At 41.1% G+C, this 22863-nt stretch overlaps 1 protein-coding gene and 1 long non-coding RNA gene across 2 annotated transcripts in view; one reads left to right on the forward strand and one right to left on the reverse strand.

The window, feature by feature from the left end:
• Window positions 1-17273, reverse strand: part of LOC115069300 — a 19685-nt gene extending 2412 nt beyond the window's left edge. Inside the window, exon 1 of the long non-coding RNA XR_003848572.1 lies at window positions 17198-17273. This is a non-coding gene — a long non-coding RNA (uncharacterized LOC115069300). The remainder of the gene's footprint in view (window positions 1-17197) is intronic.
• LOC103729225 (E3 ubiquitin-protein ligase parkin-like) overlaps window positions 1-22863 on the forward strand; it is a 521211-nt gene that overhangs the window by 96410 nt on the left and 401938 nt on the right. The window lies entirely within an intron of this gene.

Consider the following 22863-nt stretch of genomic DNA (forward strand, 5'->3'; position numbering starts at 1 on the left):
ATTATACTAAACAGAAGGGGCATTGTTGAAATCTAAGTTGTTTATTATTTTCAATTTAATTGAAGACTAACTCCCACTACTTAAAACAGAAAAACAAAAATACTGGAAAATAAAGTTAAGGGCAATTGTGAATAGAGTCATTGGATTCAATTTAGGATTAATAAAAAAGATAATAAAATGTAGAAAATATAGTTCAATGATAGCATATTTTTATAAGCTAAAGAGTTGAAATCTAAGTTGTTTATTATTTTCAATTTAATTGAAGACTAACTCCCACTACTTAAAACAGAAAAACAAAAATACTGGAAAATAAAGTTAAGGGCAATTGTGAATAGAGTCATTGGATTCAATTTAGGATTAATAAAAAAGATAATAAAATGTAGAAAATATAGTTCAATGATAGCATATTTTTATAAGCTAAAGAAATACTTTAGTGTGGAGAAATATTTCAGTCTGTAAAGGGCTTGTCATGCAAGTGTGAGGACCCACATTTAATTTTAATTTTTGGTCTTTTTTGAGACAGGGTCTCCCTGTAGCCCCACCTGGCCTGGAACTCGCTATGTAGACCAGGCTGGCCTTGATCTCACAGAGACCCTCCTGCCTCTGCCTCCTGGGAGCTGGGACCAAAGTTGTGTGCCACAATGCCTGGCTTAAAATTTGATCCCCAGAACCTATTCTTAAAAAAAGCTGGGCATTGTAGCACATATTCGTGATTCCCAGCCCTGGGGAATGGAGACAGGAGGATCATTGGGTCTTGCCGGCCATCCAGGTTGGCCTAATTGGCAAGTTCTGAGCCAATGAAAAATACTGTCTCAAAAAAATAAGATGGACAGTCCTTCAGGAGGAATGACACAGAGGTTGACCTTTTGCCTCCTTTTGCACAGGTATGTGGACCTGTGCACACATACAGAAATCCTCTCTACCCACTAACCATTGTTAGCACCTTGGTGTCTTTACATGACTTCATTTCCTTGGCTTCTCTGTCTGTGATATGGCTGGTTGGATCCCCTCACTGTTCTCACATGAATGACTTCTTGTCACTGTTCTGTGGAAGACTGGCTGGAGATTGGCTGTTAAAGGGGAACTTGCTCCCAAGACTTTCACCTAGCAGCAGGGCTGATTTGAGAAGTGTACCTAAGCCGTGTGCCACTCACTGTCCTGAGACCTCCGTTTGCTCTTGATAGCAGATCTAAGAACAGCAAGCATGAAGCTAAGTCTCTGCATGTTTTCGTCATTGCCCCTGTGCCAGAGCACAACAGGACCTGCACACCAGACATACGCAAAAATTGAGCTGTGTGACTGCCCTCAGTCTATACCTTCTTCAAGTCTCAGACTAGAAGGTCTGACAAGTAGAATGAACAGATGTGAAGGATAGATGGATGTGTCCTGGTGAAGTTGCAAAATTCTCAGGATAAAGAAGTTGTTACAAAATCCTAAGGAAATAGAATATTTCAATAAGTGATGAAAATCAGACAAACACCAGATTTTTCAGCAACAACACTTGATCCTAGAAGAAAATCAAAACTCTGTCTTCAAAGACCTGTGGAAAATGAATCTAAATATAACATCTTGTAGTCAGCTTTTAATCACACTCAAGGGAAATAGATTGACAAGGAATGTCTATTTGAACATGTATGGAGCTCAATATTCAAAAACATCTTGAGTGAAAGAATGTTATAAAACATAGGAGAAGTGTAGTGGAGTAAGGGTCATCTAGAATAAATCTAGAAAACAAAAAGGATATTAAAAGATAATGTACTAAAGCTCAAAACTTTGAAAATTCTCAATTATACAGCAAAATTGTAGGTTTGGATAAAAATTCCTTCCCTGAGGGTCTAATTATGCTATATTATTCTACAGTGAGTAATATTCAGTAGTCATAATACTAGAAATGTTGCGTACATTGAGTTTTTAAGTTTTAGAATCACTTGGCATACAAGGCTTCAGAGACTAGATTATCTTGATGTTATAAAAAACAGTATAATTGACCATAAGAAATGGCAGGACAGAGGGACGGCGGAAGGCAGCCTGAGCACAGCCCTCCCATCCTTTTATTGAAGTTGGGGTTGATTTAAGCATTTCAAATGAAAGAGAGTTTGGCTGTATATTACTTGGAGCTGTAAGTGATGGCTAGTAGAGCTAAAAATAAATTTTAGATAGCAAAAGTGAGAGGTAGAGTATGAATGAAGGAGGCAATGTGTGAGAGCCCTCAGGTCCCCAACGGAGACCAGCCCAATGCACTGTGCTGAGTAGAGAAATCAAGGACAAGTAAGCATTAAAGATAATATATACAGCCATATCGTTTTACATATGAACATTACCTTTATATTTATAAAGGGATAAATTAGAGGTGTCCTCAGTGAGTGTTAAATTATAGATCACGCCCAGAATGGAGAGTTGATGAGCAGGAATGGGGGCCGTGTGGAAGGTGCCCACACTGTACTTGTTAGTGAATGAAGAAACAGTAGAGCAAGACGAACAGCAGCTCCAGTTCTGTTCACAGCAGCAGCGTTTCACCCTGCCAGCTTGCTTCTCTGTATTGTGGGTGTCTATATAGACAGCAAAATCCAAGGAAGGATGACCCAACCTGCGTGGTCACTTCTCCGGCATCTTTTATATTTGTGTGGAAAAGAACCTAAGAACACAGAGATATACACCTTGGTGAGATTTATCATCTGCCAGGTGTGGAGATGCATGCCTGCAGAGTCAGCACAGCGGAGGCTGAGGGGAGGGGTTGTAGACTTGATATCAGCCTGGGCTCCACAGAGAGGTCCAAGCTGGCCTTAGCAACAGATCCCCCTAACCTCTCCAAAAGATTTATGCAACGATTTATTGTCTCACAGTGACACAAAATGTGTGGTAAATTGTCATTTTATTTTTAAGATTGTTGATCAGGTAATAATTCATTCAAACAGCTTACTTTTGATTGGTTAATTCTGGAAGTTTACATTCTTGCTGTTTACCCATGTTCCATGGATGCCAGATTCTTGGAAAATGAGATCCTCATGTGTCTGTATAACATCTAACATAGGTATGCATTCTTCTAAGAGATTCTTTTCTAAAAGAACTTTCACACAAGCACTGCTAACCAGAACATATCTTTATTGAACCAGTTCTTGGCTCAGAGTTCCTCATGCTTTTTGGGTATGACTTTATAAAGGAGACCATTAGGGAACTCTTTGCTGGTCAGCTTTCTCTTCCTTTACAGAAAATATGTCCTTTGTTCCTGTAGTGGTAACAGTATATTGCAATACGCCATGAGAGAAGGCAGGAATTAGAGTATGGAATTCAGACAAAGTTCAGGGAATTAAACAGCTAAGTTCAACCCCAAGTACACATTTTTAAAAAGCTGGGAATGTTGGCACACACCTGTAATCCCAGTGCTGGGAAGGCAGAGACAGGAGAATCCCCAGGGCTTGCTGACTAGCCAGGCAAGTGGAGTGGTCAATTCCAGGTTCAGTTCTCAAAAAAATGAGGTGGACAACAATTGAGGAAAATACACAATGACCTCTGGTCTCCACAATTAAATACATAAATGTGCACACACACACACGTGTGTGCACACAAATACATATATACACTTGACCCAGGTGGGTATAACCCAGGGACTTAGGGCACCAAGTACTCAAGGGTTACTGAAAGTCAACCTGAGACCATAGGTCTCAAGTTTGCTAACCCACGCAGATGATAGTTAAAGGCACGGATGCACAGGAGTGTGTGAAGCCAAAGCACGCTTTATTAAGGGAGCCTGAGGAAGAGTGGAAAGACAGCAAGTGTGGGAGGTTCCCAGAAGGGGAAACTTCAGATGTTTGTCGAAGGACTTTCCAAATGCGTTGTGACAGAAGTCGTTTCTGAGACTGGTCCATTCTGTGGCTTTACTGTGGGTCATCAGTTAGGAGGCTCCACACCCTGTACACATTCTTCTGGCCCAGCCAGGATGACCACAGTGCACTGGTCACATGCTGCTCAGCCAGTAGTGGGGGTGGAGTTGAGCCCCCCCCGCAGTGCCTGGCTGGACTGCCACTGCTGTCCTTGCAGCTGCCTTGGTGGCTGTCAATCAAACTACTCTCTTTCCTTTCACATCTATGTGGCCAGCTTATAGCTTTCCCCACAGACCCTTCCCTTACAACCTGTAGAAAGCTAGCTCCTACTTCAAGGTAACATTGTGTGGTAGTTTCTATTTTGTTTTAATCTATTTCATTTTAAAAATTCAATATTTATAACCTAGAGATGTCTAGGGATTTATAATTTGGAAAATACTGAACAAGCTATGCTAAAGGTCAATGTTTTGTTTAAAACATTATTCCAAGAATATAAGAGAATGTCACCTTCATTTAAATCTTGTTTTATAAAGATATGATAATCATTTAAGACACAAGTAGTTCGAGCCTTACTACTGTAATATAATCTAAATCTATTTTAGTATCTCAGTACAGAGTCATGTGCTTGCTAAGGCCTTAGAGGCACGTTCTGGCTATTTTTTTTTTTCCTAGTGACTTTCTGGTGCCTTGAGAAAGTAAGGCTTTCTTACTTCAAATGAATTTTGGACACAATGTATTGCTAGAGTATTGGTTTTTCTCCCCACATGTAATATCCCCACAGCCTAAAACAAGATGTTTATCTTTTTGATAGACAAGCAATTAACTTTTGGGGGGAATTTAAAGGCAGTAAAGCACATCTGTTAGGACATTAGAAATAAATAGGAATTTCTGACAGGCAAACATTATAGCCTTGCATTTGTTATGCTGTGGCTAAAGCTATGTCAGCATTTTTATTATAAACCTAGGGGATTATGTCAGTGTGCAATAAAACTCTTTTTGGATTGAGGCTTATTTAAATTCAGAGCTTCCTCAGGAAGAGCCTTTGATTTCCGGAATATAGAAAAATAGTTTTACTTCTGCTAGCTGCTCTGAGGGAGACCTGTGCCTGGGTTTCCCATACAGTTACACAAACTCAAAAAGTATTTAATGACAGTGAACTGACTCGTTCATAATTAAAGTATATTATTTATAGTAAAAGCAATGCACAAACCAATTGGCAACTTAGTTTCTAGTATACAGAAACCAGTTTGTTACTTCTCTCATACCCTCTGTGTAGATAGTGATGTCTGAGTGTTGGTATTTTCTTCGTTCCGTTCCAAAAGTGTGTTCCGGACAGTCTAAAGATGATTTCAGACTTTGAAACAAAAAGGCACACAGTATTATTTTACCTTTGTGCACATTAGCACTTGGCGGCACTAGAAAGAGTATACTGAACGTCTACAGAGCTAGAATTCTGGGAAAGTGTTCACATCTGTGCCCCAGATTCTTGTTGGATGACAAATACTGATGATGACTTGCTGTCCCATTGCTTGGGATAGAAAGTACCAAGTAGGTTTAGGGATCGTGGCTGCCTCTGGTGGGCTACTGCTTGCTTGTCGTTCTCATGCTTTTTTTTTTGTATTTCGTCAAAGGACCATACCAAGTTAATTAACTTAAAATATATGCAAAGTGAATAATCTACAAACAGAAAATATTACCCAACCTCACCCATCTGTGGAGTCTAAAAATGTCCACCTCAGCTGGGCGCGGTGGCGCACGCCTGTAGTCCCAGCACTCGGGAGACAGAAGCAGGCGGATCTCTGTGAGTTCAAGGCCGGCCTCGCCTACATGGTGAGTTCCAGGACAGCTGGGGCTACAGGGAGACCCTGTCTCAAAAAACAAAAAAAGTGTACCTTATAAAAGCATAGAGAGGAATGGGGATTAGTAGAGATGAAAAGGTATTAATTTCTAATTAGAGGAATGTTAGAGAAATATGTTGCAGACCTTATTGATCATTGTTAGTAAAAATCTATATTTCAGATTTGCACAAATAGAAGATTTTAAGCATTCTTGGCATAAAACTATAAATGTGAGATGATCGTATAATTATCTTTATTTAATCTCTATACAATATATACATGGATCAGAATATTATATTATACACCTTAATTATAGTAATTATTTGTCAAAATTTAAGTCTGGCATAATTTCTAGGTTAAATATAAAGTAAAAAACAAATATTTTAGGTAGTTTATGCCTGTGTAAGATTTTTCTTATTCTTCAATAATGCAATCATTGCCTGATTAATACAGTTTCATAATTTCAAAAGCAGATGCAACCTTTGTGGAATAAGCTCTCTGTTTGAAGAGTGGGAATTCTGTTTTCCTAGGACTTCATTTAAAAGTCTTATTCCTGCTGATCTTGCTGACTTTAAGAAAGCATTCTTCTATCATATTGCAAAGGAAAATGCTGTTACATAATGTATATGTCAAGGTGTATCAAAATAGTATTATGTTACATAAGGCTTTTTCCTGCTTCAATTCAGAGGAATAGGAATTTTGTGCTATACAAATAAACTGATTGATAGATGATAGCACAAAAAGCCGCACTATTGCTCAGACACATTTGTCTCTATACCATTTCACCTTTATAATACAAGTGTGGTTTGGTTAGTTTGAAAACTGTGTAGCAAGTATATCATTGTGGTGATGGCAGTATGCCTACAGAGAGTACCATGAAACAATTGCTCGTTCATCACTGGAAGACAATGTGTTATTTCTTATTAATAATGTATCTTGTATTTGATTGGGTAATTTCAATGATAGCATAGAAGCTTCAAACGCTGGTAAGTGTACTGATTCAGCAGGTATTAACTACGTGAATGTTATGAGCCAAGGTGTGTTAGGTGCCAGGATAGGAATATGAATAAAGTAACCAAGCTGCCTTGTCATTGAGCATGCTGTCACCTGAAGACATGCCCCAACCCCCGGCCATTGGACAGCACTGCACAGAGCAAGGTCTTCAGAGACAGTGCTGTTTACATAGATAAGGAAGAAAACATTCTACTATTCTAGAAAGGAAGGGAAGATGACCAAATTTAGATGCAATAATATAGATTTGGCAGAAGGACTGAAGAATGAATGTTCATTTATGTACTCTACATATTTGAATGTTAGATGATTTTAAGTTCCTTCTGACTAAATAAATGAGAGACGAATGTATGAATGAATGAACAAAACTTATCACCCAGATACTCCGTGACCATCAGGACTTTGTTCTCTCTTTCCCTCCCTCCCTCCGTTCCTTCCTCCCTCCATTCCTTCCTCCCTCCCTCCTCCTTCCCCATCCTGATTTTCTGTTAACAGTCCCATGTCTTTTAAGCTATACTAATGCTCACGTATTTGTTACCCAGTTCATGGTGGCACCAGGGGGACTATTAGTTGCTGTCCTTTCCCGATGACATATGCAATTAAATATTTACTGTAGGTAACAAAACTTCAACCCAAGGACGCACTGCTGGGAGGCGTCTGACCGGGCTGGGATGGGGTGTGTGCTGCCCGTGTTTGCTCTGGTGTTCCGGTCACTGCACTTTCACTTGCTTGCCAGAGGCATTCACTGTTAGATTTGTAGTCAGGCCTAAAAAGACTTCAGATAATGGGAAGTGAATAAGTCAAATTGGTAGAGATTGACTAAACTCTGTGACCGTATGTGAACTGGACTTACTGGTGAATGTGAAATGTACCAGTGTAAGATTTATAGTACTTTGTGGCAACTCTAACTTGTCATGTCTAAGAAGCACTTTGCTGGTTCACTGAAGCATCATCTTAGAGTACTAAATTTTCTAATGGAAAATTTTTGTGACAAAGGACACTAAGCACGGATAAAATGTTATGTTTCCCTATTGTTTAAGTACTTGCTGATGGTTTTCAAGAAGTGCACTTTTTCCAATCATCTCATTAAGACATAACAGTCTTCTTCCAGCTGAGGCGCCTAACTACTGCCATATCCAATGGCTGTGAATTGTTGGAAACAAAGCAGAAAGCTACCATACACACATCTTGGTGATGTTCTCACTGCATAGAAACAGTGACTCGGAGCACTTCCTGCCATCTCCAAAAATGCTTTGCTTTTGATATGAACAATGGTAAAACTATGTGAAATATCTGAAACCCCGTGATGGCTTTTCATGCTAGTTGGCTTTCAGTTATTTTGACTGTTTGTGAGTACATCAGTTCACATGTCTGAAAAAGAAATTATTTTGTAGGTACAAAACTTGATATTCAAGGATCATACCTGTCCAGCCCCAATGAGGCTGGTGTCTAAACCTCCCCTTATGAGCTATGACTTGATGTAGAAGGAATTTCCCTCTGCTAAAGCAGAAGTTATCCTAAGAAATATTTCTTGTTAGGACAATCTATGTTCATATTGACATTTATGTATTTGATGTATAATCCAAATTTAAAGGTGGACACTTTAAGTGTATTTTGGATTCTAGAGATTGAAGAAATTTTCATGCACACATATTAATGTATATATGTGTAAACATAACATATATTTTGTAAGCTGCTTTGCAAAGGCCATTAAAATATTCTTTAAGGGCATTAAAGTTGATAATAAAGCATAAGATATGCTTTTAAAGCAGGCTGCCTGCTCAACTTTGTGCTTGGGAAGTTTATGGCATGAGCTTCCTCAGTCAGTAGATAGCCATCGTTTTATTTTCTGTCTTACCACACTAGCTTAGGATTGGCTTGTACACAGGAGAATTCGTGCGTGGACACTTAACACCAGTCCTGGGCAGCCTTCTTCTACCTCTTTGAATGACAGGTTTTCATGATTTATTCTTCTCCTTCATGTCATGGGGTCACTGCCCTCAATGGTGTCCCTTAAGATAAAGGAATTCAGGTACCTGACCTGACTCCACCCTGAAGCTCCTGTTCTGTATGGATAAATATAATACAGAAGTCAGATTCCATGTATTATTTAGGGGCTACTAATCTGTGGTTAAAATGCTGTAGGGGAGAGAAATTATACTGGTAAAGCCTTCTGACATCCACAGCTACAACAGGTGAACACTGAAATGCAAAGTATAGCTTACAGAACATAAAATCAGAATTACCCACTTTTATTTACTGCACTAGATTATCGGCTTCAAGCTGAAATATGTCATCATCTTTATTTCTTTGTACCATGCTGTTTTACCCCAGTCTTCCTAACATTACCATCTCCTCTTCCAGGCAGGGTGAATAAGGCAGTACAATACAATTATGTACATTATTTCTTTCCCAGATGTTCACTAGGATGTTTACATGTTGTTATATTTTTGTTACTTTAGCATCTTTATAAACATACACAGTCACCACATCTTTGATCTCTAATACATCCCATAGGCATCTTTGTACACAATGGCGCATCTTCTCAGGCAAGGAGGATGGCTTGGTTATGAGTCCGTACCATTTTCACTTACTTCATAGAGGCATTCTCATTGTGTGAATTTAAATTTCATGGGCTGTAATTGTTGGCAAAGACACAGAAGCAATTGCAAAATGAGCTATCTTAAGCATTCGGATAAAATGCAGTGAGAGCTTTCCAGCCTTATGTATGCTCTCTGGTACATGACTGCACCTGTGGCTTTGGTGTAACTGAACACAACAGAGGTGTTTTCTGAAAATTACCTAAATCACCTAAAGTTTGTTGAAAGGACACTGTGAGTCAAACCGATTGCAAAACAGGATTGAAATTTATCTCATTGGGCATTCCCCCAGTTCCTTTAAATTAATGATTGTGGCTTATCTTCTGTTCCTAAAAGGTGGGTTTATCATTTTGTTCTCTCTCTCTCCAATATCTCCCCCCCCCCGTGTCTCTGTCTCATTTTCATTGCAGGAAATATTTCTTATCACTATGATTTAACTGGAGTTCAGACTTTCCCTTTAGTCTAAAGCCAACAAGATGCGATGCGAGGCTTTGAGCAAGTTACTTCTTTCTTATCTCTTTTTCTTAATCAGCAAAATGAAAACAATTCCCACTGACCAGACGGCAGGATCATATGACAGTGTTCATTTTAGCATTTTAGACTGAATTTTTAAACATTTTATTCCCAGGAGGTTGTAGGTTGCTAGGAAGAAACCTGAAAATCAGTGTATAAAAACATATAAACTGCAGGGCGACCTCTCTGGGCCTGGAGTAGTAATAACATGTCTGAAAGGGGGATCTGAGTACTTCTTCTGGGGTTCCATCACTAGGAAGCTCTCCACTTCAACTCACGTAACTCTTCCCAGGATGAGGACTCTAGACACTGTCTCTGGAAAGGGTCTAAGTAGCACAGTGACCTTCTAAGTTGAAACTGGTTTTCCTGGGGCTTCACATGTTGGCCCAAGTTCTGTTCTGCTTGGCAAACTGAGTAGTTTGTGTCCTTTTTGAATATACTCTTTGTTCTTTGTTAATTACTTAAAGATTTTTCACAGTTTTGTCATACCTGAGAACTCTTCTTTGTGTATCCAGGCACATGCATCTACTCAGACTGCAAGCATTTATTCTGTACCTACTGTTTACCAAGTATTGGCCACAAAATTAAGATTTGGTCAGTCACTGACTTTGAGGAACTTTGCTTCAAGCAGAGCCAGTCCTTTGTGTGACATATTCTTCAGGTCAGATGATTTTAAAACTCTGCCTTCATCCTGCAGTTGTTGTCTGAATGCCCTCCAGGGTCATGTGTCCTTGAAACACAGTGCCACAGCACTGATGTGATGTTAGTAGCACTGGCAGGTTATCAGACCACTGAATCCAAGTGAGTAGCAGGCGCTGTGTGCCATGATAGTATTTACTGTTTGGGTGGAGAGATCCTGCTGATTCCTAGGAAAGTCAACACTAAGTCTCTTTAGCTCTCCTGCTTTCCAAGTCTTTTGTTTTCATTTTTGGAAACTCGGGCTCCGTTATTTCTATTAAACTTGGGCTTGGTAAGATCAGCACATTGAGCTGAACAGTCTGAAATCTGTATTCATATGGTGTCATCCCAATATGTGAAAAGCAATAAGCTGCTTTAATTTATCCATGTCACTGATGTGCACTGAAGAGAAGAAGCAATATAAACCCCTGTAGCAAAAGCAGAGCCCTTGCCAACTATGTTTTTACTAATTCTATATGCAGTATTGGCAGTCTTTAAATAATATTTATTTACTTAAGCAATTTTATAGTCCCTTTGCCAATAGATGTAAAAGGATTTATCACATTATTTCTCCAGTGAGGCCTACTCTTTCAAATAAATTTTTATTTATTAAAAATCCATATCTTGGAGAAAAATATCTAAAGATAGTTATCACTGTGCCCTATTCAAATATATATCTACATTTGTACATCATGGTTCTTAAAACTTGAAATTAATTGCATGTTTTATTTTTCTCTCTGAACCTATGTACATATTATGACTTATTTAAAATGCTGTCTTGTTCAAGATTTGGTATGAAGTCTTGAATGAATAAAACATTCCTATTAGAGAGATGAGCAGGACCGATTTGAATGTAGCCCTTGTTCTTTGGGAAATAAAAATGCTAAGATGAAATACTGCTAATCTGGATAGTAGCATGGTCCATTATGAGAATTTACTATTACTTTGCTGCCACTGGTTACATCTGTCCTAGAAATTGAGAGAAAGCTTTCCGTGAGGGCATTAAGTGCCTGAGGATACAATTTGCTTTGTGAACCATCTTACTTTGTTGCTATAGTTATTATTATACCACAAGAAATCCTTCATTTTGTTTAAATTGCTTTATAGCTTAAAGTTACTTGTTAATCTGCAACCTGTGAACCTGGTAAGAAATCATAGCAAGATATGGTTGGTTCCATGCGTGAAACAGTGATGTGCAGACAGTACGGCAGCACACTCACTATGAAATCATTACTGAGTAAGAGTTCGACAGCTTTTTTTTTTTTAAACCAAACTCTTAATACTTCACAGATAAAAGTCTGTACTCTGGAGATGGTCCACCTGGGGCCTTTCCCATCCTGGCCACCGACCAGCTGTATGACCTTGGTTGATTTACATAACCTTTCCTTATCTCAGTTTTGTTATCACTAAATGGGAAACTGGGAAACATGCAGTGTAGAGTCCTGAGGAGTGAATGAGTTCAGAGCTCAGAACAGTTCCTGGCGCAGAGTAAATGCCGTGATTAGCTTTTTCCATGAGGATTTCCCTTTCTTCCTCTTCTGTTTATCCATCTCAGAGATTTCAAGTTCCATGATGGAGAAGGAAATATCAGTTCCTTGTTTCTGATAATATCTGTGTGTCTCTAAATAGACCTAATTCTAATTATGTTTTTGTTGTGCACTTGACAAAGCTAAGCTGTGAAACCTTACGGGTTTTATTCTTAGGAAGTATCAGAATGATTGGTACTAACCTCATGAAGTACACTATGCAAATATAAGATTTCTTTGAATGTCACATCATTGTCATATGTTTTTGTTTTCAATAATGCATATGGTGTATGTAAGCATGTATGTTATGTATATGATTTTTAGACAGGGTCTTGCCATGATGCCCAGGATGGCCTCAGACTCAAAGCAACCCCTTTCCTTCAGTGTATCTGCATATGTTTAAATATGTGTGTCAATGTTTTGACCTAATTGTGTTAGAAATGATGTAAATAAGAAAGAAATAAGGAATTCACAAAATTCCAAAGTTCACATAGAGGTTTGATTAAAATAATTGATTTTGACCCTATAGGGATGATAATTAGGAACATAAAGGCAATTTGATGCCAAACAGCAGCCATCTTGGTACTGGGGTTAGTGATTCTGTCTTTTAGGACAGTGAAAAGTCATGACTATGGGAGCAAATTTACAACCATTAGCAAAATCACCTTTTACCTTTTATATTCTACAAACTCCTTTGTTTCTAAGTTCAACTATGAATTTGGTATTGAAGGAGTTCAATTTTGTTTAATTTCTGGTTTAAAATAACAGTTTTAGTCAAATAGCCAATCTAATCTTCACGTTGATGACTAGTTCTCCGGAGCCATTCTGATGTTGGCCAGCCGCCCCTTCCTCGGATGGGTGACCCCATGAAGGTCACTTGACGTCTCTGGGCCTCTACTGTGTTTCCTGCACATTAGCAGAGCTTCATCGGATGACAGCCCCTCCCCAGCTTTTCCGTTCTCTCCTGTGTACAGAAGTTATCCTTCTGCTCTGAAAAGAGAGGTGGCGGTGCCAGGCCCGTGACTGCGTCCGGGAACTGCCTGTTTCCTCACACTATCCTAACTGTCCTGCGGAGAAGACTTTCCTGGAAGGGAGCAACGCGTCCGGGCATCTCTCCCAGGCAGCGTGGGGGCTGCTTCCGCTGCACACCTGTTCGACCCCACGAGCTCTGGCCTCACATTTTCAGTCCTGAATGCCGGGCACTTACTGCTCTGACCTTCCGCCCTGTGTTTAAGACACTTTCCCCACCAGAACTTCCGTTGCTGGCCTGTCACTCTGACTTACAGCCTCTGCTTCTTCTTTTCTTACCTGAGTCCTAGAACTGACCTTGCAACCAGCCCCACCCCAGGCATGTCTAAAACACCAGCAAATGAACCTCAGGCCTGGGATCAAGACTGGTGGGTTTTCACTCTGAATCGCTGCTTTTAGAGTATTAATCTTTCAGACTTCTGCAAAGCAACCCCTTGAGGCTTGTGTTGTTCAGTTTACTTTCTTTTCTGTCTTCTCCCACAATCCTTCTTCACATTGACTTACCTTCTTCATCCTCAAACCTTACATTTTCCTTGGAGAACTTGGATTTGACATCCTGACTCCTCCTACCATCTCAGGCCTCCTGTTCATACAGCCCACAGTGGTACAGTAACCCCACCGGGTTGTTGTCAGGTGTTATCACTGCTACAGCAACATCCTGGTGGTGTTACATGGTTCACCTCCAAGTAATGGCAATGCTTTGCTCTCTCGACTCCCACCATGTGACTGATGAAGGACGGTATCAAGACTTCCAGTCCATTGACTATTTTCTCTCAACAATACAGTCCTTTGTTTTTCTCCACTGACTCCCTAGTACGTAGCTTCAATAACACCCTTGTTTGAGCCCCATGTTAGAGTAGGGCCTATGTAGTCTCTTCTGGCTCCTTCATGTAGGAGTTGATCATATGTAAGATGTTAATCTTGGATAAATCCAGCTACTTGGCTTCTCAGCCTCTATCCATGCATCTTCAAGGTACTGGAAGAAGACGCACAGGAGGGAAATGATCCTCCTCTGTTTGCATACTGGCTTCAACAGGTGCTTGCCGTTGCTGGCCCGGGGCTTTGCTAGACTTCTGATCAGTTTATTCTTACTGCTGCCATGACAGCTATTACATATTTCTTCAACACTTCTTTTCCAACCTATTCTCAGGCTTGACGGATCAGGCTCCACACTTCAACTTACTAATCCAATGAAATCGTCACCTGGAAACTCTTTCCTTTTCCTAGTGCCAAACAAAGCATCCAACGAAGCGTGCAAGCTTGGGAACCTCCTCAGGCAACTCACCCACCAGTGCTCAGACCCCACAGCTGACAGTAAGAAAACGAACTACAGATATCCCATTTCTTCACGCCCACCTTTTCTCATGGGACCCAAATTTCTCTCATTGGAAAAAAATACACCTCACTTATCTCTGCTTGTAGAAGCTGCACTGTCTCTCCTCACCTTGACAGTAGCACTTCTAGGATGGGTCAGTTATGCCGTTGTCCTCTGTGTGTCTTCACCCTGGAATGGGTCAGGTCACCGCTTGTCTTTGTCTTCACCCTGGAATGCGTTGTGTTACACAGTTGTCTTCCTTGCCTGTTTTCACCCTGCATCTTGTTTTCTGACCTTATCACCACACAGTGTCAGCTCTTGCTGAGGTCATCAGTCCTGTGGTAGCCTCACACATCATCATCCTCTCCTTAGACTCTCCTGCGCTCCTGGCCTCACCTCTGCAGATTGTGTATGGTTTCCTGGCAGTGCTATCCATGCCCACAGTGTCAAAGCCTGGCTGCACCCAGAGAACCCCAGATTAAGCTTTAGACCTGTTTGTCAGCTTTCCCTTGTGATTTCGCCACACAAAGTGCCTGAAAGATGGCAAATCCCACATGTGTGAAGATAAATTCAGGATTTTTTCCTACCCACTCCCCTCTAAGCTGTGTCCTCCTCCAGTATTTCTGTTTTACCCAATGACTGTCCTGCCAACTGATTCTCTCTTCTGTACCTCAACATCAAAACTTTACCAAATCTTGTCACTTTTACCTTGCACCCATGGGGCTTTATCTCCACTCCAATCAAACATCTTTTGTTTTAAATATATTTTTGTTTGTTTTTTGAGACAAGAGCTCCTTGTACCTCTTGCTGCCCTGGAACTCATGATGTAGACCAGACTAGCCTTGATCTCACAGAGGCCTCCTTTGCTGGGATTAAAGTCATGTACCACCACACCTGGCTCAATTATCTTTTCTTGATTGAACTCCAATGGAAAAACTACTAATATATGAACTAGTTGATACATGTCTATTCTGACTCTTCCAAAGTGCTCTATTCTGTTGGTCATATATGAATTCATCTTTATAAAAGCAAACATGATCTTGAGTTAGAGATTCTGCTGGGCGATCTTGGGATGTGATTCAGTCAAACTGAAGCAGCACACTTGAATTCAGTATCTTTATGGTTCTTTAAAGTTTTTGTTTATGAGAAACCATATAGTAGTATCAAATAATGGCTTAAATATGAATGTTTCATATATAAACCACCCAAATGTTTTTATTCACCTTTATTTTTGATTCAAGGAACTTCAGAGAGGGAAATAAGAACTAGGAGTTATCAAGGGAAAATCGAGCACTTTAACTGGGGAGAAGGAGAGCAGGCTATTCAGGGTGCTGTCAGCATAGCAAAGTCCATGTGGTTGGGGAAGTCATAGAGCCCAGAGGAAAGTGTACTCTGTCACTTCCCTAGACCAACAAGTGTACCCCTCATCACTCGTCAAAGAAGCTTTTTTTTTTTTTTGCAATGGATAGAGATTATTACAAAGTTCCACAACTGATCAAATGCAGAGAATAAGTGAGTGTGAGGTGTCCAGCCTTAAGTGACACATCTGCAGTGCAATCTGTACATCTAAGGCTCAGGGAACATTGCAGAAGAGGAGGCGGAAAGACTGTAGGAGCCAGAGGGACAAGACACTGCTGCCAGTTAATGCATTCTAGACGTGATAGGGAAACTGTACCAGTGAAATCTCCACAGTATGATAACCTAAGGAGAGCTGCACACTAATGAAACCAGTCACATGCCACGGTGGATTGGGAATGCCATGGGGTCCCACCTCTAGGTGAAGAGCTACAGGCAATCAATGGATGCTGAGGGAGGGAGAGTCAGCTTTCTCCAGTGACCAGCTCCCTGAGCTTCTCTAATCCCAAATGGACACTCCTAAACACAGGTACCCAGGAGCACCACTAAATGGACTCAGGGTATTTTATATATTTAGAAATGTATATATAAAAGTAGGGAGGCCTGGTGGGGGTTGGTGGGGGCCTGTGAAGGATGAAAATAATACAAGGCAGTAGTCAATGTGTGAAATTCTCAAATTAAAAAATTAAAAAGAAACTTAAGGTGTTTATACTAGTCTTTGCAAAGTGTTTATACAAGGTTGCCTAATATGAATATTCATCATGACTTTTGTAGATGTTTATTTGCTGTTTGCGTATAATAATTATTGCTCTAGCAGTCCGCATATATGTGTGTATGTGAACAAAAACAGGTATTTCTTAGCAAAGAATCGTTTGCCCTAAGCTAACTTCTATTTGCAGTACCTCATTTTTAACTCATTTTTAATGAATTTCATTTATCTCTTATAAATCAATTATACAGATTTCAGTGTTGTGAGTTTTTAGATAGGATTTTTAAAAATTATTAATAAAGAGAAATGGAATTTAAAATCTATTTAAGTTATAGCAAGGAATTTATATCTTGTATGTCCTAGGACTATACTGCCTACTTGATATTAATAAAATTTCACTGCTGTTATGCAGCATGGTGAAATGACATGGGTCAGTACAGTTGTCAGTAATTTGAAGTCAAGTCCTCCTGGGGTTTTGAGAAAAAAAGAATAGAAAGAGATCTAAGAAGTCAAAATATCTCAGCAAGTAGGATGGAAGGTAGTTTCTGCTCTTTGTTCCTGTGGGAATGTGGCTGTTAGTCTGCATTTTAGCTCTTCAGAGTTAGAAAACTTAACTCAAAAGTAACATGTTCCATGCCTGTCGTTCATAAGACACTGAAAGTGGAGGTTGCGTGTCACAGATCAAGGCTATGGAAAGGGCGTTTTTGACAAATGATACGTACTTTATGAATAGAACTGAAGTATAAAACCTAATTTCGAGTATTTTCACAGAAAAAGAAATGATCATGGTAAGTGACTTACCAGTGTGGGATCAGCCTGGGCCCTACATTCCTGAGCTGAAGTGTTGCCAGGTGAGTTGAACTAGCACGGAAAGAGGACATATTTCCTAACCAGTTTCACTTTTGCTGCAGGCTGACAAATGGTGGAGTTTGGAATCAATTTCACCATTGATCTGAAAGATAACCCTTTTTGTGACAATCTTGTCCTGGGGATTTTACTGTCAGAGGTGAGGATGAATGGTGGAGTCTGAGTGAAAAAAGGAGCGGAGAAGAGAATAGGGCCTGTGGGGAAAGGCTGCTTGCTGTCTGTCACACAGGAGCCAGTGCTCCTGGCCTGTGTGGGGTGAGGCTGGTGGGGAGAACACAGATCAGAGAGGCCCACATCTCATCATTGTCTAGGACTATGCCCTGAAATATGCACAGCAATTGTGTTTATTATTATTATTATATACAGGAAAATCCGAAAATATGCCATGGATATTAATTAGGAGGCCCTGCAAAGAGTCTGCAGAGCTTTTCCGATCAATATTCTGTGCTTCATGCTAGCTTGGCCCTGGAAGGCAAGCCGAGCAGGTGAAGCTCCAGGGGGAAGCGAGGCATTTGACTTGGATGATTTTTATTCTGTATGGGTTGTGGAACAAATAAGGATTTCCACAAGTGCCTCCGAGAATCCCCAGGGGGATCGGTGCTGGGTACATTTAAAACATTGCTAGGTGATTCTTTTTGAGCTGGAAATTGAGACAGATTTGCTGCTTCCTGACTTGAGTCACGACAGCGGACGGCTTTACTGTCTTGGGCACACACAAGAAGTAACAGGAGGCGTCCTGATTAGAAGAGAGCGTGAAGTTGTAGTCAGGCAGGGGCAGTGACACCGGACTCTGTATTTAGGGCAGACTCTGGTGGAGGCATCACTTTGTCAGTGACTGATAAAACTATAGATTAGGAGGCCGTGACCATAGCTCAGTACGGAAAGTGCTTTCTGTACAGGTGCGAGGAATTGTGTCAGAGCCCCAGAACCCACGTAAGAAAGCAGAGCACACCACCAGAGGTGCAGAGGCAGGTGGATCCCTGGGGGACTTGCTGGTTAGGCAGTGTAGCGCAGCTGGGGATGGAGGGGAGGCCAGGTGTATATGAAATCCGGTCTCAAAAACTAAGGCATGGCTCCTGAGGAGACATCCAAGGTCGTCCTCTGGCCTCCAAACGCACATACACAGATGTGGGTGTATACCTAGACACACCTGTGCACACACAGACACACACCAGTGTGGGTACCTTGTGCTTAGTCTCTCTGCTCACAGCCTTTCAGGTCTGATCTTTGAAATGCCTCGCAGAGTGCTCCCCTGATATCTCATCCTCTTACATCTCAGTCTGTCAGGGAAAGCTGGCGGATGGAATCTCTCTTAAATGCTTTTCTAACAGGCTAATCAGCTTTCTCAGGGTTCCTTTCAGAAATGTGACAGCACCTCCCATCCGCTGATGTCACATGTGGGTGGTTTCCAGTTGTGTTCCTGATTTTTGTACAGCTGTGTAAAAGGAACACAGGGAAATGAAATAGCATCCGGGAATGTTTGTTATTTCAGCATTTGATCCACAATAGGCTACTATAGTGGCTGCCATTCCGCTTCATAGAGCTCTGGCGGGAGGCATGTAGAAGGGGCCACACTCTCCCCCTGTTTAGCTTTGCAGGCTATAAGGTCCCTATCACATCTGTTCTGGGCAGTTGCTGTAACTGAAAGCTGTCAGAGATAAGACATCAAGAAAAGACTAGGTTTGGGTTCCTAGGCATTCTCTGCCACTTTTAGCTGTATCTCTACACCCTTAATATTTGCAATTGTGAGATCTCTTTGAAGGGTTACACAGATAAATTGCCCTGAGCTATCCCCCACTCATGCAGGGGAAACGCTCCACAATCGTAGGCTCCAACTCTTTGTGATGTGTAAGAACTGGAAATGACAGAACAGCAGCGTTCCCTTGGGACTCAGTGACCACTGACTTGTGAAAATAATCTGTGAAGGGACACAGCTAAAGTTCGGGGCCGCTCTGCAGTCCCTGTGATGGGTGGTGCGGGCTGGAAGGCCGGGTGGGAGGATGCAGCTCCTCCGCACGGTTCCCGTTGTACAGCCTGGCTATCCGCTATCCGCTGCCTTCCCACAAAGGCCCTGCCAGGCTGCCTGTGGGCTTGCTCTCCCAAGGGCGCTCCGAATGCCTGCGTCCATCTGTGCTCTCGGTTAACTTCGGGAGCTTCTGGGTTTGCCTGATTTGCTTATGATTAAATATGTTTGAACTGCTTTTCTTTGCATGTGAGCGTCGCGGAAGGGAAGGGACGGAGTGGGTTTCTTAGCTCCCACCGCCGTGTTGGCCTAGCTTCTCTGACAGCCTCCCTCCGTTCCAGATGTTTTCGTTGTGCCAGGTTGCTGTGTCCACATTGCAGCTGGAACGGTGATCGAACCCGTGACACTCCTGCTTCACCGCCCGTTCAGTGGCCGCTCAGAGCCTCCCCTGCGACACGCGGGGCTGCCGGGCCTCGTGAGCCGCTCTCTGCAGCCGCCCCAGCTTCCCACTTCAGCTCAGGGCGTCCTGGTCCCCTGAAGCGTTCTTCTCGGTCCCTAAGGTTAGCTCCCCTTTCGGTGGCTCCTGATCTTCCGGACTCCTTGGTTCAGGCTGCTTCCAGAAGTCGCACATACCCGAAGTCTGCGGCGACCCCCAGGCTGGGTTAGGCGCTGTCTTCTGGAGTGGGCTGTCTGCTCTGCGCCTGGCCCAGGGCCGGGCACGTACACGTGCAATCACTTGTCCTATTAGCGGTATCGCCCTCATGAGTCCCTTCATGACTGTGTAATATTGCTCATCGACTCCCAGCGTTCCACCCAACATAGTCAATAAATATTTGTTTAATAAATTGATCTTCAGGAGAAAATATGTGGGATAGATTAGAATATTGATTAATTGAACTTACCAGACTCTGCAGTTCATTAAAGCGATAATAAATTTATAAATAATATTAGTGGGGTCATAATTCTTCCCTGAAAAGGTTGAAATGTATATAATAAAAGCTAAGAGTGCCCTGTTAAGATTTTCTGAGCATTTATCCTTTCACTGTACTCCTGAAATACACAAAAAGAGGTGCAGTAATTTTATGTGGTCCTAGTTATGATTCAGAAAACACTATAAATGCAACGTTGAGTGACAAAGGTGGGGAGGAAGAAGAGCTGACCGCACTCCTCTTTTTAAGCCGAGAGATGCATACGTCCATAGTGTTACTGGTATAAAACTCCATATCAACAGCAAGAGAAAGACTGACCGACAGTACAAGAACGGCTTGCTGCACCTCAGAGACCCACATGCTGCGTGAAAGCCTTTTACACACTTTTACACACACGCTTGTGATTTCATTTCTATACAGTAAGCAAAAACCTTGTATGACTACTGTCTATACATCTGTATTTACATACCACAGCTGTACCCTTGGCTAGAGAATCTGACTAGGTAGGGGTATACATTCACAGAAAGACTCGGACAGTGAATGCTCACTGCAGTTTTACCCAGAATAGCCCCAAACTGGAAACAATCCTTATGTCTTCAGTGAAAAACTGACCACACAACTTACTTAACAATCACAAAATGGCTTATTAAGTATTTCAATAATAAAATTAGTCATTAATACATACATTTTGACAATGATAGTGTGATTCAATTTCAAAATGTATGCTAAGTAAAAAGCAAACACAAAGGGGTGTGTATTGTAGATGCAATTGCTGCGCAGTTAAGAAAGAGGCCATAGAGTTTGTAGTGCGAGAGATTCGTCATTAGTCCCCACTGACAGGAAGCTTCGGCAGTAGGGTAGAGGGAGCATTTTCTCTTGGATGCTTTGGGATTCCGCTGTTACGTACATATGTAAAAGGCCATTGCACTAAACACTTAGGACTTTTCCATTGTGCTGTATATAAGTGGATTCCATAACTAATGTACATTAAAATGAGCTGTTGGTGACTGACCTTCTGTTTTGTTATGTGGTTTCCTCATTAGGATGCTTAGAAATTCCAACTGTGGAAACTTTGTAAAACCATGCATTGTGGGCATGTCTTAGAAATCGTGCCAATATTTCTGTTTTAGTGTTAGTGCTTGAAGTTAAGCTTCAAACATAAAATGGTGAACCAGAATTTTTCGAGTTGACACTGACTGTTCTTTGTGCTAACTTTCCCTGTGTGACACCTTTGGCAATGATGATTATTTGGGCTTTTGCATAGACTTTTTTCTTTGGTTGGGTTTTTTTTGAGACAGGGTCCCTCTGCAGCCCCAGCTGGCCTAGAGCTCTGCATAGACTGTTGAGTTCATCCTGTCAATAGGATTCCTTCCAGATGCATCTGGGACTGTTTTGTTCATGTTGTCTTCTCTATTTAGGGATCCTTAAACCAGAAATCTGGTAAAGTTGAATGTCTATCTGTTTTCTCAAGAGGTTTTCCTCTCACATGCTGCTGGTTGGAGTATTCTGGTCCTCCATGGGGACAAGACCCTTGGAGGGATCCACTCTCAAGTCCTCTGGTTAGCAAACTTTAGAACACTGTCAGTATTGCTGAATTAGGGCTCATTTTCTGTCAATGGACTTAGTAAACCTTATGGTAATACTTGAAAAGATACCTTTGTCTTTGACCTAGCACCTCTGATGTTTTAAAGCAGGAAGGAATAGTTCAGTGCATCATCTCTCCAGAAATGGAAACTAGAAAAGGATTTTATGTTTTTAGGGATATGTACCAGTACCTTACAAAAAACACGTGGAACTTGCTAAAATCTTCCAAGTGCTGAGGTAAGAAGGGAACGGGTGGCGTCTTCCTTACGGGAAACGCCCATCGCTTGTCTTGAGGGCCGGGTTCGTGTTCGTCTGGTGTCCTGCAAAATGTGCTTCAGAACTGTATGTCTCCGCTTCGTGGACTTCTCAGTTTAGGTTTTCATATTGTCCATCATTTATGGACTTAGTGTATACTTGCCTGTTTATTACTGGAAACATATTCTGCAGACCTTTCCTATTATAAGCTCTACAGAGAGCCCTACATCCGCAACACCGAGCTCCTGGGAGAGCAGACCCTCCAATCACAGGTAAATGAACAAATTGAGGACTGGAGAGATCACTCAGTGGTTAAGAGTACTTGCTGCTCCTTTACAGGACCTAGGTTGAGTTCCCAGTACCTACATGATGGGTGGTTCACAACCATCTGTAACTGTTTTAGGCATTGTACACACATGGTACACTTACATATATGCAGGCAAAACACTCATACACAATAAAATAAAAATAAATTTTATAAGAAGGAATAAATAATACAGTATCCCTTTTCTCTGTTTATTGTTTTAAAGTTGTAAAATAAGCTCCTATAATCATCTAAAAAAGACCACATTATAGCAGTAATTTTTAACAAACACAAAATAATGAAATTTAAAATAAATCACTACTGTAATCACTCTGTGTCCTGCGCAATGCTAATAGTGGTTTTGATCAATGGATATTGGTTACGTTACAGCAAAATGAATTTATTTCCATCATGATTCTCTTGTCATTCAGAAAAAAAAGCCTGGTTCATGTAAAATGTCATGGGAAACAGTAAGTACATTCTTCATCAATATTATGTAAAGATGCAAAGAGATAGTTTTTGTTTTGTTTTAAATATTTAATATTTTTATTTTATGTGTATGAAT

Source organism: Nannospalax galili, unplaced genomic scaffold (assembly GCF_000622305.1).
Source record: "Nannospalax galili isolate Female #2095 unplaced genomic scaffold, S.galili_v1.0 scaffold372, whole genome shotgun sequence".
In the NCBI taxonomy this organism is placed as follows: Eukaryota; Metazoa; Chordata; class Mammalia; order Rodentia; family Spalacidae; genus Nannospalax; species Nannospalax galili.